The following is a 21,510-nucleotide window of genomic DNA, read 5'->3' as shown; positions in this document are numbered from 1 at the left end:
TGCTTATATTATTTTGCAATATTGTTTTTACTGCCTTGATGAGCAGAAGAGATTCTTTTAAAACCATTTTTTTAATGAACGATTCTATCATTTTATATTCTATGCTCTAAAATAACAATATGACTAATACAAAAATTTACTTAAGGAATCGTATTGACTAAAATAAAAAGCTCATTGAAATCCCCATAATATTAACCATGTTGGTTAATTAAATATAGCCAGCAAAATCAGTTTTAGTTCACCTAAAAATTTAAATTCTGTCATTTACACGCACTCCAGTTTTTCTTTCAGCTGGCGTACAAAAAAAACACACACACACACAAAAAAAACTGATTTTATGAAGAATGTTGGTATCCACACAGTTGCTGGCAGCCATTGACTTCCATAGTATGGAAAATAAAAACTCAAAGGGTACCGTCAATTGTTTGGTGTTCAGCAGAAGAAAGAAACTCACAGAAGTCGAGGGTGAGTAAACAATGACAGAATTTACATTTTTGGGTGAACCATCCCTTTAAAATATTCTGCAAATATTCAATATCAGCTCGTCGCATCTATACTCATCATGCGGAAACAGACCAGCTATGCCCATCTAAACCTCGATTAAGCTGTTTTCAATGAAGAAATGGAGTATGAAACTCAATGTTTATCACCTCTGCATGCATCTACATCCCTCAGTTCCCGTTACTGACGAGAACACCCTGCTGATGTCACGACGGGCCTTCAGTTACCGATCGGCCAAAGCTGGCACCGTTTTGAGAGCCTCATGTTTTGTGAAATAACAGAGGATGTAAGGACCATTACTCTATATTTGTAATATTGTAAAGAGGTAAGTGGAAGCCAGTGGAACATTTTGTAAATCTCGAGTCACCCCAAACCGCCGCGTGGACGATAAATGCGCTGGGCTCTCCAACAGGATATCCCCTTAGACTCGCTCACCACAGCCATGATGAGAATAACAGAGGGGGCATTATTTTTCCTCAACAGTTCGGGAAGGTGATAAAGGGCTCTCAAATCCTCTCACAGGGTGTAGTGGTACACACACATTAATTCACATCGACAAAACCTCTGCTTCCTTACATGAGGATTTTCCCTCATTTGCCTCCACTTTAAGCAATTTGCAGCCATCTACCGTAGCGTCAAGCTAGTTTTCTACTTAACACCATTGTGCAACCTGGACCTTTAGACAAATAAAGCCACAAGTCCAAAACAATTTAGCTTCTTTGAGCTACAATGCCAATTGACTCACTGCCATGTTAACAAACATTAGCTCTACCGTATCGTATTTGATACATGAATAAGGCCTCTAAATGATCAAAACCAATTTATTGTCGTCTGATTGATAGTTTATACTTTTTTTAGCAAGTAAAAGTAAAACGTCCACCTTCAGCTCATGCTTCACGTGTATTTTTGCTGTGAAATCTTTATGGATTTTTATACAGAATAACACTTACTGGTTTGAAGCAACTTAGATTTACTTGATTATCCAGACGTCTTTATTTATTTATTTATTTTTAGAAAAACCAACAAGTCTCAAATATGATCTTTTGAGTAACATTTATATTTGTTCATCTCTCAATCATCATTGTATCGCACTGCATTATATATTTTGATCATTTAAATATCATATTATTAAGACACATATGATTGGAGATTTAGCGTGACGACTTTATATAATTTTATATAAACAGTATCTGCTGTACTGTTATAAAGATATCATTGATTTGCATTACAAACATCAGAACTATCACTTTTTGTCCATGTAAATATCTGCATCTGAACCAAACTGCATATTTTTGAATTAAGCCATTTTTTTTCCTCCATATTTTCACTTTATAAGACGATATGAGCCGTAAAAGCCTGATGTGACAATAAAAAAAACACACATGCAAACATTTTTATTAAGATTTTGTCTAAAGGTTGGCATGTTTCAACAAACAATACGAAAAATACAATTTCTCATTTATCAAAACTACACTTCAGCATTAAATTGTGTCTTATTTTGTAAGATGAACGCGTCTAATCCAGGCTCGTGAAGTAATGTAAATACATATCCTAAAAGTGAAGTCTCATTCCTGTGGCTTTTTATCTTCGTTTTCCCCCGTAATCCTCATATACAAGATTCATTATGGCAGGAAGTTGTTTCTCTTCTTAAGTATAGTCGGTTGAAAATATTTGTTTTTTTTTGTGTTTTCTTTATTGCTCTGATCTCATTTTACTGGCACTAGTAGCACAAATGCACTTTTTCTACATTTCAAGTCTGAAGTAAAAACACTCATAAACGATAATTTTACCTGTGGGATGTGAGATTGTTTTTCCCTCTTGGCAGGCCCGAGTATGAAATATTTGGCAAACCATCTGCTAAAATTATTACAAGACGTGACTTCCTTTGAAAAAGTGCCTGCTGCTCAAAACACTGTTTGTCAACTGACTCACTGCCTATTTGGTCGATGTATCTTCCTGTCATCTGGTCAGTTATGGATATTATGAATGTCTTTAACTATTTACTGCTAAATATAAGATCTACAATGTACCTCAACTTTGCATTTGTTTAACTGCAACATGATTTACATGTATTCATTCGGCAGATGCTTTTATCCAAAGCGCCCATCATTAATGGTCATTGTTTGCAAACACTAACAGCACAGCAAGTGTGCCAGTAATGCGATTTGTGCATTGTTGCATTGGTAAAAAAGCATCTGCCTGGAAAATGATGTAAACGTCAAGTTGCATTTCAACTGCACCCACTATTTCTTCCCTATTAGTCGGATTCTTAATTTTTCAGCTTGTCATGATGTCACACGACTGCTAATGTCATTACATTTCTGCATTATCTAGCAACTGAAACGTGGCCCAAATATGATTTAAGTAGCATTGTGAAAAGCACAAATCACACTGACATCCAGTCTTGGTCATTTTCATTTGTGGAAATAAAGCTGCTGTGTATCAATTTTGAGTGGTTGATATAGAAAATAATTATGTGAATCATAAAATAATTTCTCAACTGCACTAAATGAAGCATCACACGGAAAGCTGCTGAAATATAGGCTATATGCACTGTCAAGGAAAACAAGGAAATATTGGGGATGTTACAATTTTGACTTCCAGTCCTGGAAATTAAATGTTTAAAAGGCCACTTATTTTACAGCATGTTTACTTCTAAAAGTTTCAATACTGCTCATAAAAGTCCTCAAGTCGTCACAAATGACTTGAAAAGTAGTTGAAGTTAACTGATCAAAACATGCATTACGGTTCCAAAAGGTTTAGTAATATTTTAGTTTTTTGAAAGAAATTAAGAAGAAAACTGACGGCTGTGGCGTAAACTCAGGATCTCTGATTTTTTCAGTGATCTTAAAGTAAAGCATTATGCAGGTATGTCAAACTTGGGAACCTTTATTACATGGGTTCTCAGCTCTGGCCCTTGAGGTCCACTTTATCCGACCCTAATAAAATACACCTGAACAGGCTAACCAAGATCTTCACGATTACTAGAAAGTCACAGGCAGTGGCGGTTTTAAGGCATGGGCGAACGGGGCAGCCGCCCGGGGCGGCATTTTTTCATGACACGTGGGGGGCGGCACAAGCACTTGAAAAAAAAAAAATCATCTGCGCCGCTAAGCGGTTTTCTATTATCTATCATATAACTGTGTGGGGAATTGGCAAATTGGCGCCCCTGCTTGCTGAGAAGGTGCCGTGCACAGAAGCTGTGTGAGAAGTGGAAAGGGGAGGGGGCACAGTTATTAGCGAGACAAATAAGCAACAGCAGCTTCCAAAACAAGCCCAATATTTTTTTTGATGATTTATTATCATCAGTATTATTTATTATCAATGATTTATTACCAATAAATGAGCCTGCAACATATTAAACTGATACCACTCTTTTATCTGAAAAGCAAAAACAGAAGCTATTTTACAAAAATTAGCAAACTGCAACAAAAGTGGGAACAAAACTCGTCTCCAATCACCTGTGAGCGCAGAATAGGATTGGAGAGATGGAAAAGGAGAAAAGCACAAGAGCTTCAAAGGGGAGATGTAACATAGCCACATATTTATAGCCTAAAATATATCATTCTATGGAAATGTCAATTTTCTGTTCCTAGCCTTAGAAATATTACACTTGAAAAAGAAATATTACACTTTTTTTTATATATATATATATATATATTTTTTTTTTAAAATGAAACAATGGAACAATATTTGAACAATTACACCTTCTTGAGCCGTCAATGTGGCAATATTTGTTTTTAATTAATTATAAAGAATTCCAAGCACCACAAAACTGCTCGTCCCCACAGCCATGTACAGCGGGAAGGTGCTTTATTTTGAGGTCAAAAACAGGTTTTTCTTCCATTTAAAATAATATAATGTATACATAACTATCAAATAAATGACAAAAAAAAGTGACATAAATATTATAGAAAAATATATAAAATATTATATTAAATTATAATATATATTATATTAAAAAAGAAATATTATATAATATTATTAAAAAGATTATAAAAAGATTTTAAAAAATCATTAAGCTGTCATTTATGTATTCATGAAGTCAAAAGGTAATCTAATAATGTGGTTTTAAGACATCTTGCCATACCAGGCTATTCGAACCAGATGTATTTACTCAGTATTATGACTACTTGTTTTTTATTACAGCCCGTGATAATGAATACATTACAAAAACATTATAAAAATATTTTAAAAAAAAAATTATAAAAGAAAGTCATCCCACTCCTCTACGTCTACTTCTATCATCGCTTGGATTACAGCATCACGCGCCTTCTTTTTGAATATGATTTTTCTCCAATGAGGGGGCGGAACATATGGCAAATTACGCTACAGCACTTATATTATTGCACTGGTTGGCTATTAACTGCGAGCAGAGTGTCAATCAATGCATTGGAGAATACTGCCAACATAAATAAAGAAACGAAGTTGCTTGTCAGATTTCCCAAACAAGCAACCATATTTTTTAAATAAGCCCAAAAAACCGCAACCCGCGACCAGGGATTTTTCCTCAACTTTACAAAAAAAGAAGCCCAAAGTCTCGTATAATACGTGGACTTGGCAACTGTGGGAGGGGGCCGCGGCCGCGGGGGACAGTTCACCTCTCCCAAATGGAGCTAGTGGGCTAAAGTCAGTCACACCTTGACTTTCTTCCAAATAACGCACATTTCATTCATAATATTAAAACACAGGCCTATAATTTGCACGTTTTTGTTTTTTCTGAATTGTGTGAAATGGCTAATAAAAATAGGTAATACAAAACGATTATGTGGAGGTGAATTGGTTTAGTCTTGACTTCTGGTCGTGAGTGACAGTGTTGGGGGAAATCTGTTGATTGTCGAGTGCCAAATAAACACAGAGTGTTTATTATGTATATAGAGTATATTTATTTAAGTTCTGATAACTTATACTGTTTTGTGCAGAATTTTGTTTGTCAAATGTTGTACAAAGACTGTATTTTTAAGTGTTATACATGCAATGTTTTAAATTAAGAATTTGATATTTTGTAATTATTGTGTCTGTTTAATTGAATGCCAGTAGTACCTACTGTATGTAGAGTAAAAATAAAATGAATTCTATATAAAAATTATACAATCTAATGAAATCTATATTAAAATGAATGAATTACAGTAGTATACTGATAAATCAAATACAGTTTGCTACTGTAAATCTTAATTACAGTAACTTACTGGCAACACAAGTTACTGTAAAAACCCTTTAAAATGTCTAACAGTGTACTTATGTTAACCTCATGCACCTCAGATTGGATCTGCCTGCACAAACACTGTTTTAGACAACTGTGACAGGCACAAAATTATGCCTCACTAGTTTGTGGAGTCCTTTGGACACAGAATAGCAATGATAGACTGTTTTGAGATTTCCACAGAGAAACCATTCAGTGTGAAAGTGTGTCAAAATGTCTTCTACAAGCACTATTTAGTATTTGACAGATCATCTAGCACTTCTAGGAATCCACGCAGAAAGGTAATAGTATAAGTTTTTATACTGTAAACAAGATAATCATATATCCAACTAAGTTGGAGGCAGCGATTCCGGCAGCAAATAGACTGCGCCGTAGACCAACTCAAACCTGGTCTAAAGTAAATGGTGCAATATTTTTGTTATTTAAAGAGCACGTTAGTAGAAAATGCGCCTCTGGGCGGGTCCACAACACGCCTTCACTTTGCTTATTACACACAGGGACGCGCAGCAGCACACAAACATGCCAAATATTAAAAATTAAAGGATTACTGTGTAAAAGAATATTATTGTGTAGGCTACATAAACAATGTTCCCTTTAATTTTTTTTCTTGCTGAGCAAAACATTTCTCGGGCGGACATTTTAGGCACCTGAGCAAAAACATTCTTTATACCAGACCTGTACAGCGCGCACAAAAAAGTGTGTAACTTTTAACTTTAATGTGCTATTTATATTTGATTTGACCCTTGAAAACATTTTTACAGTACAATACACTGCCGTTCAAAAGTTTGGGATCAGTACATTTTTTTAAAGAAGTTTCTTAGGCTCATCAAGGCTGTATCTATTTGATAAAAAAATACTGAATATTATTTCACAAAATAATATTGTGAAATATCATTGCAATTTAAAATAAAAGTTTTCTATTTTAATATAATTTAAAATATAATTTATTCCTGTGAAGCAAAGCTGAATTTTCAGTGTCACATGATCCTTCAGAAATCATTCTAATATGCTAATTTATAATCAGTGTTGGAAAAAGTGCTGCTTAATATTTTTTGGGACCTCTGATATTTTTCAGGATTCTTTGAGAAATAAAAAGTTTAAAAGAACAGTGTTTATTCAAAATAGAAATTTCGTGTTACAATATACACTACTATTCAAAAGTTTGGGGTCAGTAAATTTTTTCTTTCTTATTTATTTATTTTTTTTATTAATACTTTTATTCAGCAAGGATGTGTTAAATGGATAAAAAGTGATACTAAAGACTTAATAAATAAATGCTGTTATTTTTAACTTTTTATTAGCCTAATCAAAGAATCAAAGAAAAAAGGTTCCAAAAAATATTAAGCAGCACAACAGTTTCAACACTGATAATAAATCAGAATATTAGGATCATGTGACACTGAAGACTGGAGTAATGATGCTGAAAATACAGCTTTGCTTTACAGAAATACACTATATTTTAAAATATATTAAAATAGAAAACCAATATTAGAAATTGCAATAGCCTAAGAGTTCACAATATTACTGGGGTTTTTTCTGTATTTTGATCAAATAAATACAGCCTTGATGAGCATAAGTGACTCCATTAAAAAACAAGGTCAATTATTTATTAGGTTTATAATTGTCACGAATCCTGTCCATGCACTTCCGTTCACTCACCACCAGAGGTCACTCGTTCGCCACATTGACATGTCAATCCAGACTACAATTCCCATCATCCATTGCACTGATGACACACACAAACACACACAGCTGATTGTACTGATCACACAGCTTACTTAAGCCATGGACTTCCTCAGTCAGATCGCCGAGTATTGTACGCACATATCACTCTCCCTGCGATAGCTACTTTACGGAGCCCACTTAGTTGTCATAGTCTTGCCTTGCCTGTTTCCTCGTATTTTGATTCCTGACCATGTTTCCTGGATTAACCCTTTGCCTTGCCATTCGGACTCTGTTTGCACCTCGCTTGGACTATTGCTCTTGTACCTGGATTATCTCTCTGCCTTGCCCTGTTGGATATTGTTCACCGATCGTAGACCCACGCTTGCCCTAGGATTACTCTTTGTCTTGCCTGTGTTGTACCTGTTTGCCATTGCCTGAACCTTGCTTGTTTAACGACCACGTCTCTGAATAAAAGCCTTGCAAATGGATCTGCACGCCTCTTGTCTCGTCGACTCCATAACAATAATATAGGCCTAACATAACATAATATAATATAATATCAAAACAACTTAAGCATTTAAACTGATAGAAGAGAATAGAAAACAAACTGAAGGATTTAAACTGAGACCTGCAAGTTAAATAAAAAAAAAAAACGTGAAAGTTTTTACTAGAATACAATCAAATGGCTTTCCCAACTCATTTTTGCGCGTGCGCGGCACATTTCAATGCGCGGCCACGGTGGAAGAAGTGCACGGCTGCGCACGCACACAGCTTAGAGAGAACATTGTACATAAATATAAAAATGTCATAATGGATAGTCATTGCATGTATCAGAATTAGCCTACCTATTTGCTCGCGCATGAGCAGATCCGTTTGCTCTCTAGAGACGCGTTCAGTCTGTGCGCCTTAAAATTCCGCCGTTTAAATACCGAATCCTCCATGGCGTGAGCGCAACTCACTCTTAAAGGGAATGGGAGATGAGACTCTGATTGGTTTATTACACATTACACCCAAAAAACACCCATTACTCATAAAGAGAATAGGGACAACCCGTTTAGACCATGCGCCCGGGCGCACCGACCGTTTTCCTGTCATTAAACTAGCAAGTGGATTCGGACACGCCCTGAGTGAACTTGCACTGTGTGCTTTAGACCATGCGCTTAGATCATTAAAATAGGGCCCTTTGCGTCAGGTAGTATGGATCAGTGTTAATTGTTAATCATCATCAGTGACAAATTATATAAATTACGGTTCCTAAAAAAATTTGCTCAGATTATCTCGGTACAGTATCTACTTGGTTTCTTATCTGTTTCTCCAGTATGACAATTTAATCAGTCTTTACTGCACGGCTCTGTACACTTTCAGTTCACTGCTCAATGCAACAATACCTTCAAAATGGCACCTCGTTGACGTCACACATAATAAACACATGTGACTGACAAAGACTTATTATGAGGCGGCCGCCTCCGCCAAATTTTGTGCCGCCTCTGGTTGACGACAAGCACGTGCAAGCATCACTGAACAGCGTCCAGTAGAGCTTTTAGTTCATATTTGGAAAAATACTGATATTTTTATACAAGTTTACCTGATATTTCTTTACACAGAATCATAATTTCCATTCATTTTCCACTGATTTACGCAATCTGATGAGCATTTAACTCAAGTTACGCGAACATCTCTGCATGACTGAATGAATGGCGGAGACACGCGGTTTCGTTTACTACACACGCACACTGAAGCGCGCGACGCTTGCAGTGATTTCAGCTTCTGTCGTCTCTCTAAATGAGGACATAAATGCACGAACAACATCTCCAGAACTGCTCTGAGAGTCACTTCATGAGTATTGTACCGTTTCATTTGAGTAAATCTAGCGTCGCACAGAACTGTGAAGGTATTCACGGCAACCGTCAAAATAAAAGTTCGGTTTAGCTTGGAGTACTGCTAATACTAGGCTACTACTAAAATTATTAAAACTTTATTTTTTTAAGTAATGATCAAACAAAATTTCTTCCATGTTTTAATTTTAATAATAAATCCCCTTTGTTTGCCTAAATAAATAAATAAAGTTTGATTTTCAATAATTTAAAGATAAATGAAATTAATGTTTTATGCCTTAATTTGATAACTAGACAACAGAATTTCTGAGGAAAAAGAAAATATTTCATAAGGTTATTATGGTGAAAGAAAATAAAACATTTCATAGAGCCCTAAACGTGTAAATTTTGTTAAACTTTTATGTGAAGTTGTATAAGTTTCATGATTTTAATTAATTAGACATGCTTTTTTATTAATAAAATGTAATCTTAAAAGTGTAACCATTAAAAAGGATTCCAGAAAAATTTGAAAGGAAAAAAATGGAATTTGGGAAAAAATAAAACTGAATTTGGGAAAACATAAATCAGATTTCATAGGGCCCTATATTTAACACACGATTGTGATAGTAAGAAGAATTCATGTAAGGTTGGAAGAAAATGTTTTGTTTTCTAGACACTCTACGTGGATAAATGTATATTGGATCAAAGCGATATGGAAGTGTTTAACAACCTAATGTTATGTTTATGTTCACCTATACTACAAAAGGGCTGTTGTTGTTGTATTTAATTTAATTTGTTTTTGTAAAATGTATCTTTATAATCGTCTCTTTTTTTTTCAATCATATAATTATTATAACACCTAAAATACGTTGTGGGTAAAAAGTGTTTGTTTTAGCCAGTTAAAGGGTGGGAACATTGTGTGCACATCATCAGGATGGTACCACCTCCACCTCATTTTGATCCAGGAAAAACCCTGGCAAGTATGAATTAAATTGATCAAAAGTGACAGTAAAGACATTTTTAATGTTACATAAGATTTCTTTTTAAAATAAATGCTGTTCTTTTGAACTTTCTATTCATCTAAGAACCCCGAAAAATAAAATGTATCTCAGTTTCCACAAAGATATTGTGCAGCACGACTGTTTTCAACATTGATAATAATCAGAAATGTTTCTTGAGCAGCAAATCAGCATATTAGAATGATTTCTGACGATCATGTGACGCTGAAGACTGGAGTAATGATGCTGAAAATCCTGCTTTGATCACAGAAATAAATTACACTTTACAATACAATCACATAAAAAAAAAAAAAACAGTTATTTTAAATTCTAATAATATTTCACTGTTTTGGAGGGTCTGATTTAGGTCACATTTCAAATTTTAGTTTCAAATCAGGCATTTCAGCTTGTATTTCAGTCTTTACTACATCTGACGGCAATGCTAGAAAATTTGATCTAACTCCATATCTAGTGCTTGGAATGTGTAATTAATTATCACAAAGCTCAGTCCGATTACTAATTATAATGCTTGAGGGTCAGAAGGTCGACTAACGCCTAAAAGAACATGTTTCACAATCATGCATTATTACACCCTCATATATTAATAGAAGATACTGATGAAGTGCTAACAATTTCTTAACACTGCCTTAGAAACACACTTCCTCTATATGTCTCCACCAAAAACACACAGTTAATGACTATGTGTGTGATAATCGATGTGCAAAGACTCAGATAAAGAGAAACAGGAAGATGAGACAATGTGTCATTTCCAGAATAGGGAAGTTCATTTGCCACAGTGGTATTAATACAGTTGCATGGAGAAAAGCTGGAACAATCACTGTGGTTTCGCTAATCGAAGATCTTCAAACAAAAAAAAGACCTATTTATATGAGTATCTTTAGACGGGGGTTACCAATATGCAAGTTAAAACAAATGATGGAGTCGTGCATGGTTAATGTGCATGCTTTTTCACACCTTTCAAAGATTTCGAAGGAAAATTCTCTCTCTCCTTTGGTTACCTGATGCTCTGGTGATTTAGAGAAGTTACAACCACTTTCACACAGTAAGAAACCAAGGACATGTACACATAGGCAGCTGCCTACTCTAAAATGAGGGGTTTCAGTTCTCTTTAAAGACACCTCCGATAAGTTGCAACATTGCTGGCTGGCCGTTGAAATGTTTAGATCACATCGTAAGAGTTGCAACACTTAAATGCAAACCGCAATTATTGTGAAGATGTGTCACCGTAGACTGGGCAAGATAGAAAGGATGGTTTCATGAAATGAGAAGTTCTTGCCTTAAAAGCCATTTCATATATGCATATAAATTTGCACGGTCCGTGTGAACCAAAAGCTTTCTTACAACACTCGGTTGCAACATTTTAGAAGCTTATAATGTTCTCATTTAGCTAATAATCAGAGTCATAAACACCTGAAGTGTGACTGTATAGCCTATAAGGATTGTGTGCATGTTTCCTAGACTGCAAACTTATACACTGAATGTTTAGTGATATGAACCGTGCTGATCTAAGTATTAAAGGAACAGTTCTACCAAAAATGAAAATTTGCTTAAAATGTACTCACACTCAGGTCATCCAAAATGTAGATTCTTCATCAGATTTGGAGAAGTGGGCAATATGTATAGCCTACATCAAAAGATATAAACAATGCTGTAAATGATAAATACAAGAAAATAAAGAAAGTTATCATGCAAACCAGTGGTTGTGGAATATTTTACAAAAGTTTAGAGGATTTAAGTTAAGTCTGTAAACATTATTTAATGTATAAAGTAAAAAGTAAGCTAGTATTATAATAAAAATGAATCAACCCATTAGCTGGGCTAAATCAATCCATTATGATGGGTTAAATAAATAACCCAATTTGCTGGGTAAAATTAACCCCAAATGTGTTCTGTCCTATATTTACCCAGTGTTTTTTAGTGTAAGAAAAAAGAGCACATTACAGAGTACAAAATGTACACTTTATTTAAAATAATAAATATGTAAATATTATATATATATATATATACAGTTATGGCCAAAAATATCGGCACCCTTGCAATTCTCTCAGAAAATTGTTCTAATTGCAAATGTTTTGGTACTCACGTGCTTATTGTTTTTGTTTACACTGCAACAACACAAAAAACACTGAGAAGAAAAGTCAAACTTGATCAAATTTCACACAGAACTCAAAAATGGACTGGACAAAATTATTGGCACCTTGTCAAAATTGTAAGAAATACTTGCTTTTCAAGCATGTGATGCTCCTGTAATTTGTATGTAGACACACCTGTGGCAAGTAACAGGTGTCGGCAATATAGTAATCACACTTGCAACCAGTTAAAATGGAGAAAAGTTGACTCAACCTTTGTGTTGTGTGTCACACTGAGCATGGAGAAAAGAAAGAAGTGTAAAGAGTTGTCTGTGGATTTGAGAGAAATTGTGGAAAAACATGGACAATCTCAAGGCTACAAGTCCATCTCCATTGATCTTAATGTTCCTGTGTTCACTGTGCGCAATATCATCAAGAGGTGTACAGCCCACGGCACTGTAGCTAACCTCCCTGGACACGGACGGAAGAGCAAAATTAATGAAAAATTACAACGAAGGATTGTTCGAATGGTGGATAAAAAACCCTGATTAACTTCCAAACAAACTCAAGCTGATCTGCAGACACAGAGAACAACAGTGTCAGCTCGCACTATCCGTCGCCATCTGAATGAAAAGGGACACTATGGTAGGAGACCCAGGAGGACACCACTGCTGACACAAAAGCATACAAAAACAAGACTAGACAAAACCACAATCCTTCTGGGAGAACGTACTGTGGACAGATGAGACAAAAGTAGAGCTTTTTGGTAAAGGACATCATGGCACTGTCTACAGAAAAAGAAATGAGGCGTTCAAAGAAAAGAACACAGTCCCTGCAGTCAAACATGGTGGAGGTTCAAAGGTGTTTTGGGGTTGCTTTGCTGTTTCTGGCACTGGATGCTTTGACTGTGTGAACGGTATCATGAAATCTGATGATTACCAAAGAATTTTGGGGTGCAGCGTAGTGGCCAGTGTCAGAAAGCTGCACTCAGAAATGGTTACAAACAAAGTGCTGGAGAGTTCTGAAACGGCCAGCAACGAGTCCAGATCTGAATCCCAGAGAACACCTGTGGAGAGATCTCAAAACAGCAGCTGGGAGAAGACATCCTTCAAATCTGAATGACCTGGAGCAGTTTGCAAAAGAAGAGTGGTCAGAAATTCCAGTAGAGAGAAACTCATTCATGGTTACAGGAAGCGATTGATTTCAGTTATTTTTTCCAAAGGGGGTGCTACCAAATATTAAGTTAAGGGTGCCGATAATTTTGTCCAGTGCATTTTTTGGGTTCTGCGTGGAATTGTATCAGATTTGACTTTTCTTCTGTTTTTTTGTGTTGTTCCAATGCAAAAAAAAAATGAAATAAATATGAGTACCAAAACATTTGCAACTGCAACAATTTTCTGAGAGAAGGGTTGCATTTTCTGACAGAATTGCAAAGGTGCCAATATTTTTGGCCATGACTGTATATACTGGTCACTTTGTATATTTTATAATATAAAAATGTACCAAATATATTTTCCTGTATGGAGTGGGAAGATGTGTGTATGAATATGAAACATTTGTCCTAAGGCTATGAGAGAAACACAGTAAAGCGTTTGTCATGAGGGGTCATGAACACTGAACACTCTCATAGTTAGTGTATTCCCAGCATTACCACTCATTACTGCAGCAGTGCAGTGATTTATACATGCGGCTGGGATTATGTACAATGCCTAATGTGCTTATGATTTAAACCGCTCTTGAGGACGGTGGTCTGTATATGAATTCATATTTACACAGCTTGAATTGCACTTCCCTGTAATGTCAGAGTTTTTCATAATTTGCTTCCAGCTCGGTGATAGAGCGCCGAACGAGGAGCGCACTGAAACAGACATACGTGTTGTTAAGAAACGTTTAACCTGACAGGGAAGGAAATCGCAGGAGGCTGTCGTCCTGAGGGCTTGTATGCAGTCAATTCAGCACATTTATCAAAGTCACCGTGTAGGGGCTCATTTGTAGCACAGCTGTTTCTATATATGATGTGTTGAATCGCTCAATCAGACGAAAAGCCAGGACAACTTGTGTCTAAAAGCCCTGAAAGGCCCGTCCTGGGAAGGTATAGCGTTACACGATGGGTGTGACTGCAATCCTCTTACTTCCACATGTGCACCAGTTGCAATTCACGCAAAAGTAAAAATGATATCATTTTCTCATTAACTGATGAGCAAAGCTTGAAAACGCACATGCATGAATGAATTTGGACGGTAACCTTTCCAATGCTCAAATGCTGGAACAACACGTAAATAATGGGAATATTCATTTTAGCGTGAGCGAATCCTTTGGCCACAAGAAAGAATGGAGAAGATCATAGTAATTGAAAGGGTTTGGGTGGCATCGTATGTGTTTGTGTAAGAGGAAGGGAGATTTCAGTGGGAGTGAGCTGGCTGGAGAACTAGTAACCTGATACATCACAGCAGTGATCAGTTGAGGCTGACATGAACGCAGTTGACATTAAAAGCACTGGTGGAAAAACCATCGGATGAGCTGAAGTGGCCACGATTCCTGCATGATCATACTTTACTTGTGTCGAGTTTTAAAGACAACAGAATAAAACTAAATCTATTTATTTTCTTTGTAAAAGTTTCTGGTCTTGTTGCAAATTGTTCAGCAGTGCATGTCATTCCAATGAACATGTTTGTCTTCATAACCACTCTTCAGAATAAAATAACTTGCTCTGCCTCTGAAATTACATTTCATGAAACAGCTCAAATTAACAAAGTCATTTGATGCTTGATCATTTAATAAAGGTTATGGGTCATTCCTGGTATTCAGTGCCTTTTGTGTCCCCCAAAAAAGTTCACGGTCTTATTGCTTATTGCTTAAAAGATTATTTTGAAACATTTCACAGGACTTTATTACATAAAGTATATAGTCATATACTTTATATAACAAAGGACTTTCCACAAACTTCTCTCTAATATACAGTTTCTCCCTAATTATTACATTACATTTCATTTGACAGTTAATGTTAACAAACAAGTCAAATCTCTTTTTAGTCATTTAATGTGGTTAATTTAGTAAAGATTATATTCAGCACCTTTTGTGTCTCCAGTGAAGATCTTGGTCTTATTATTGAACAATATCGTAACAGTGACGTTATCTCAACTTTAAACATATTGAAGTTGATTTTAAAAATTATTTTGAAACATTTTACAGCATTTTAAACCACGAAATATCATCATTTCCCTCTCTCCATGCTTATTTATCACAATTTAATGATAAACTGTATAAAACGCATATTATAAGTGATTTTTTTCTTCTTCTGGTATATCAGCAACACTTCTCTCTAATGTTTCTAATTGTTTTAGTTTTTTTTCTAAAACTATAATTGAGATTTTAGGGTCAGCTATTTTCCGCTACTGTCCATTTAAATGTAGCAAATAAAAATTTATAATCCTTATTACATTAAATAAAGATGCATCACCACTGGGGTTTGTTGTGAACTTGACCTTTAACCTCTGTGTCCTTCTCAAAAGTGTGTGCTGGTTATGGTATTTCATATTTAAATTTTGTTTAAAATAAATAATTTAAAAATTTTGATTAGTGCCTCTAAAAATGTAATTTTGTAATCCAGATTTCATTTTTTTTTTTTCTATTTTTTACATTTTACAGCATTTTAAACCACCAAATATTATCGTTTCCCTGTCTTTATGCTTGTGTATCACATTTTAATAATACATATAAATAATTTTTTTTTTTTTCAAATGTCAGGTATGTCAGAAACACTCTTCTCTAATGTACAGTAAAGTTTTTTCCAATTATTGTTTTTTAACATTTATAATTGAGGTTTTAGTGTGCCCCTCAAGTTATTGTCCACTTAAATATAAGCTAAAGAAAAGATGAAATAAAGTCAAATAAACCACAAGGTGAACTTGACCTTTAACCTCTGTGTCCTGGTCAAAACGCCTCCTCAGAAGTGTGCAAATCCCTCGCAATCCACCGCAAATGATTCAGATCTGAAACACAGATTCACACGCTTTATTTTTTCTATGCAGTTTCACTCATGGCACGACAAAAGTAAAACGGCTTGTTGAGAACGAGCCGAGAAGACGTTTTCCAACTATTTTCCGAATGTCAAAAACACTAAGCGTGTTTGTCATCTTTATTATCTCTTTGTTGAACTGCATCGGATGCAAATCATCCCTGACTCGAGCTGCTTTTCCTGTGACACGATGGCCTCTAGTGGAGTTCCTGCAATCGACGGCCCTGCCAGACCCAGCTGGCTTTGACATTAACACCAGGCCGTGACTGACAGAAACTCCGGCCTTGGGCTCAGGCCCCTGGGGGCCACCACAGTACATTCAGCTCTCCTTTTGGCCTGTTGATTTACCGTCCTCAGTGGCCGTGCGTTGATCCATTTCCCCTTTCAGTTTGCTCACAGGGCACCCCAAAAACCGTCCCCCAGCAATATATTTGCTTTATGATTTCCTGAGGAGCCCGTGAAGGAAAACAAGCCGCGCTCCCTTGCACCTGCTGCAGTTAATGCGGGGCCCGGTCCGCCGTGGTCCCGGGCGATTTGAAAGGGGCCAGTGTGTCGCAGGCCTCAATGTGGATCTTACATCTGCGGCGGAGCAGCGGGAGGACGGGACAGCGTGTGTCCATGTAACGTGCCGGTCTTTGTTTGCGCGCGGCGTGGAGCTGACATTCATAAGGCAAACGTTAGGCGGTTTACGGGAGCTTTACGTGCGGCAGATGTGAAGGATGTATGATTTTCCATGGCTCTCCGTATCAAAGGTGCTTTTCAGAGCTCATATTTATGAGACCTCCAACATTTCTGCTGAGGTCAGAACAGGATACTGAAATATTCTGACCACTCAAAACAACATATGGCTTAAATATAATCTATCTATCCATCTATCCCAACATATTCAAAAATAACTTCATCAAAGCCAACATTAAAAGTTTATTTTGATAAACTGCATTTAAATCATTTAAATTACTTCATCTTCATTAGGCCTATTGATATATAAATAAGAATGATATAGCAGAATCAAATAAAATGGCTTGTATGAAATTACTAATTATGAACTTGTTACTTTTTCCTTTAGTTTAAGTCGTGTAATAACAATAATAAAATAAAATGAATTATTATTAACTTATTAATTTTATTAAAATGCATGTATAAAATTTAATTTTAATAAATGTTTTATATATTGTTTTAAAAATATAATATATATTCATATAAATATTTATTTTATCTATAGTATAAATTATAAATCTTTATTTTATATATTAATGTGCAATTTTTAACTTTAGCTGAAGTCGTGTAATAATACTAATCAAGTAAAATTAATTATATTTTATTAAAATAATGTATTAATTTCATTAAAATGCATATATAAACTTTATTTTTTAATAAATTATTTTTAGATATTTCATATATAGATAGATTTATATACATGATTTATTTTTACTAAATAATTTATATATATTATACATATATTTAAATTCATTAAAAAGAAAGGTTTTTAAAAACAATCATGATATATATGTGTGTGTGTGTGTGTGTGTGTGTGTGTTGCTGTGGCTCTGCTTTCTGTCCTCCATGTGGTAATGCTTTTGTTGCATAAGTAGGATCTGATTTGATGACCCTGAACTGCTGCCTTTTTCCATTCATGTCTGTTTAAGCGTTAATGGATGATTGTGTTCTGTCAGGACCTCACGTCGCCCTCTGACCCGCTCACTGCTAAAGGAAAAACCATAAATACATCCCGGCCACGGTCCAAGGAAGAGATTCAACACGATACATCCTCGGCCTCTCATTGTATTACCGTATGGACTGCTGAAATACACAGAATGACATTTGTTCATTTCAGCACATTGTGTTCAGACCGTGACCAATTAAAGAATCTGGAACAATTATATTGAATAATTCTATTCCCCTCCGCCATATTGTTATTCAAACAATTCATCCTCCTCTATTTCACGAACACTCAAACGCACACCGTCCGTCTTCCTTAATGCCTTCCAAAGCACGTTATTTGAGAATGTCAGTTGCGAGCCTAATTTCAGAATAATCTCACCTCGCTAATGCAGCCCAGGAGGACGTCCAGCTTTTCCTCATGCCGTTGTTTTATTGCGCTCACATTTTTGGACTCGGCAGATCTCATCAGTAGCTGTCCACAGATTTTGGCCCAACTCTACACTTTCCCTTGGAACGGGCCCAGCGGTAAATGGAAGCTATTAGGTCAGGAAGAGAGGTGAATTCACAGAATTATGGGAAGTGTGCATGTGGCACTGTCTGTTATTGCTGTCACGTGTTTAAGTAGCTACCTTTCTGACGGGGAAAATCTGTTTTCTGAGCAGAATGGCTCATACTATGGTGTTTATGTTCATGTACCCATCATATGTGGCTTATATTTTTGGAATATACAAATAATATTAGTTACAATGAAAAAATGGCTTTGAAACCATTTCCACTTAGAAACTGTCATTTCTAAATTTCACAGAAAAGACAAGTAAAATGTCAAAATGTTTCACATTAAGTTCCCTACATCTTCATTTTTCAGTTCCCCATTAATTTCGTAAAATCCCTTTAGTCTAAAAGTCTGAAAAAAAAATATTATTAATATTAATAGAAATAATTTTCTATTAATGCATTAACTAACAACAAACAATGCATTTGTTACAGTATTTTAGTAATCTTGGTTAACATTAGTTGACGTTTCATTGTTAGTCAGCTCAGGTCCTTTAAATAAAATTGAGATATAAATTTAGTTTTTAATAATGTATTAGTAAATGTTGAAATTAACATCAACTCAGATGAATACATGCTTTAGCGTTTAGTTCAACTGTAATGGAACCTAATTGTAGTTTTACCAACTCTTTTGTAGAAATACTTTCTTAAATTACAACACAAGCATATTAGTTTCTTAGATTAGAGTTCATAAGGTGCTGCCAAACAGGAACGACACATTTAATGATGTTTTATATGTGCGAGTGCATCCGTCATTCCCGATTTTTCCCCATGTGTTGAACAGGGTGTGAACCAACAAATCCCAGAATCATCAATCTTCCTGCTAGTGGATCGGTGTAAACGCTCACATGTGCGTTCGCTCATTTTTAAAGCAGAGAAACGTCATGGGGGAAAAGGAAGGGAAGACACTTTTTTTCTCAGATTTTGGGCCCATTAACAAAATAGGTGCTCGAGAAAGCATTAAAATAAAACCAGCCGCCCAGGCGCAGTGATTGCTACTTCCTCAGCCTTTCCACTTCATTGATGGTTATGTGAGTTAAAACAAGGCACGTAATGGAGACCCTGCGGCCCCCGGAGACTAATTAGAGTCACGTGACTTCCTCCTGGGCTTCCATGAAAATAACTCCATCACAATGGCCTGTGATATTAATATCAGCTTTGGGAAAGTCAAGCCTCCGCTCGCGAGGAGGGATCCGCTCGAACAAACCCAAGAATGCACAGCATCTGAGAGAGAGAGAGAGAGAGAGAGAGAGAGAGAGAGAGAGAGAGAGAGAGAGAGAGAGAGAGAGAGAGAGAGAGAGAGAGAGAGAGAGACATATGGAGGAGTGCTGAGGAAGCCCTTGTGTGCTGCCAACAGAAGTGGAATCACAAACTGTGGAGGAGAGGCTGAAATAGAGTTTGATTTAAAAAATAAATTAAATTAAATTAACATTTCTAAAAACACCAATAAAAAAGGAAGTCACATTTCCACTAGGCATTTTGTAGAAATTTAGTTCACGGTTTTGAAAACATAAAAAGCTTGAAAATTTACTGTAATAAAACGTTAATCTGTCATTGAAATTATATCTTAAATATTTCTAAAAAGCTATTTTTTATGATCCGGCAGCTTTCTTTTAAAATTTTTAGGGAGGATTCATAATGTATGATAATCTATGATTAAATGTAAACAAAATAATGCTCTAAACTAATAGGTTTATATATATATATATATATATAAATGAAAGCAAAATGATATATATCTCAATTAATAAAATATATAAATTATTTTTCATTTATTTTAATTTTATATCTATCTAATATTTTTAGCTTAATTTTTAAATACTGTATATATACATATATATTTAGTTAAATTAAGTTTTTTATATATATATATATATATATATATATTATTTTAGTATTAAATATTTTAGTAATATTTTTATACATAAAATAAAACTAATTAAAAATATTAAAGCAAAATGATATTTGAAAACAAATCAAGTAAAATATATTTAGTGTGATATATGTACTCTTTAAATTGTACATAAGCAAAATTATTGAAGTTATAAAAAAATGTGTGTGTGTGTGTGTATAAAAAATGTGAAGTAAAAATGACATGCTGTGAATTAAGATGCAAAATATTACATAGATATAAATATAGATAGACAAACACACATATATATATATACACACACACACACACACACACACATATATACACACACATTTTATATATATATATATACACACACATACACTCACAGTACACATACACATATATAGATTGTGCTAATTATAAAACAATACTTCTTTTTATGAACACGAGTCAGAATATTATTGTTTAATCAGACTGTAACATGTAAAACACATTGACATTTCACTCTGATTAGATCACAATTTCCAGTAAATGTTGCTGAAAGAGTGTCCTGTACAATTTGCACCCACCACATTTAACGGCCATTAAAAGACGCAGGTGGTTAAAAAAAATGAATAATAATTTTTGTCTGTAGAGCCTCTTTTAAAAGCCTCTGTTCTCAAATGAAACTGTCATGCTGTCAGTCTGCGGCCTGAAAGGGCAATAATCTAGCAGCTGTATTTGCACCAATGAAATTTCGGCGCCTTCAGAAACAGAGGCCCACCGCTTTGTTGGGTACCTGCTCAAATAACCCCTTCACCGCGGTCCAAGGCTTCAAACTCGCACGTGCAGGACGAGAGAGACGTTGCGCAGACTCCTGAACTCTTGTATAAATAGTCACTTCTGAGGGTTCGCTGGTTTGCTGTACTCTGACCCAGGTGGAGATCTTTCTCTTCCACTCCATCCCTGGAATTTATTAGATAAAACATGCTCTTTTTCACTCACTTTTCATAAAACAGAGCTGTAAAAAACTGTAAAATTGATTCTACATCCCTTTCAAGCAGCATAATGAAAATAACTTGAGCGCTTTCATTGTAATAGGACTGAAAGCCCTCGGGTCGAGTCTTGATTTAAGCAGATGTAAAGTCTTGGAGAAGCGGTCAAGCACTGGTT

The 21,510-nt window shown here is 35.4% G+C and overlaps 1 long non-coding RNA gene across 1 annotated transcript in view; it reads right to left on the bottom strand.

Annotated features, from left to right (window-relative positions):
* The window catches only part of LOC131526753 (uncharacterized), a 39,471-nt gene that overhangs the window by 17,326 nt on the left and 635 nt on the right, over nucleotides 1-21,510 (bottom strand). The window contains exons 2-5 of the long non-coding RNA XR_009267527.1: nucleotides 21,137-21,510; nucleotides 18,331-18,487; nucleotides 16,185-16,263; nucleotides 11,765-11,826 (exon numbers count right to left, since the gene is read on the bottom strand). The exon at nucleotides 21,137-21,510 is cut by the window's right edge and continues 17 nt beyond it. This is a non-coding gene — a long non-coding RNA (uncharacterized LOC131526753). The remainder of the gene's footprint in view (nucleotides 1-11,764; nucleotides 11,827-16,184; nucleotides 16,264-18,330; nucleotides 18,488-21,136) is intronic.

The sequence above is a fragment of the Onychostoma macrolepis genome, chromosome 20, assembly GCF_012432095.1.
Source record: "Onychostoma macrolepis isolate SWU-2019 chromosome 20, ASM1243209v1, whole genome shotgun sequence".
NCBI lineage: Eukaryota > Metazoa > Chordata > Actinopteri > Cypriniformes > Cyprinidae > Onychostoma > Onychostoma macrolepis.
This window is presented reverse-complemented; position numbering and strand designations above follow the sequence as displayed.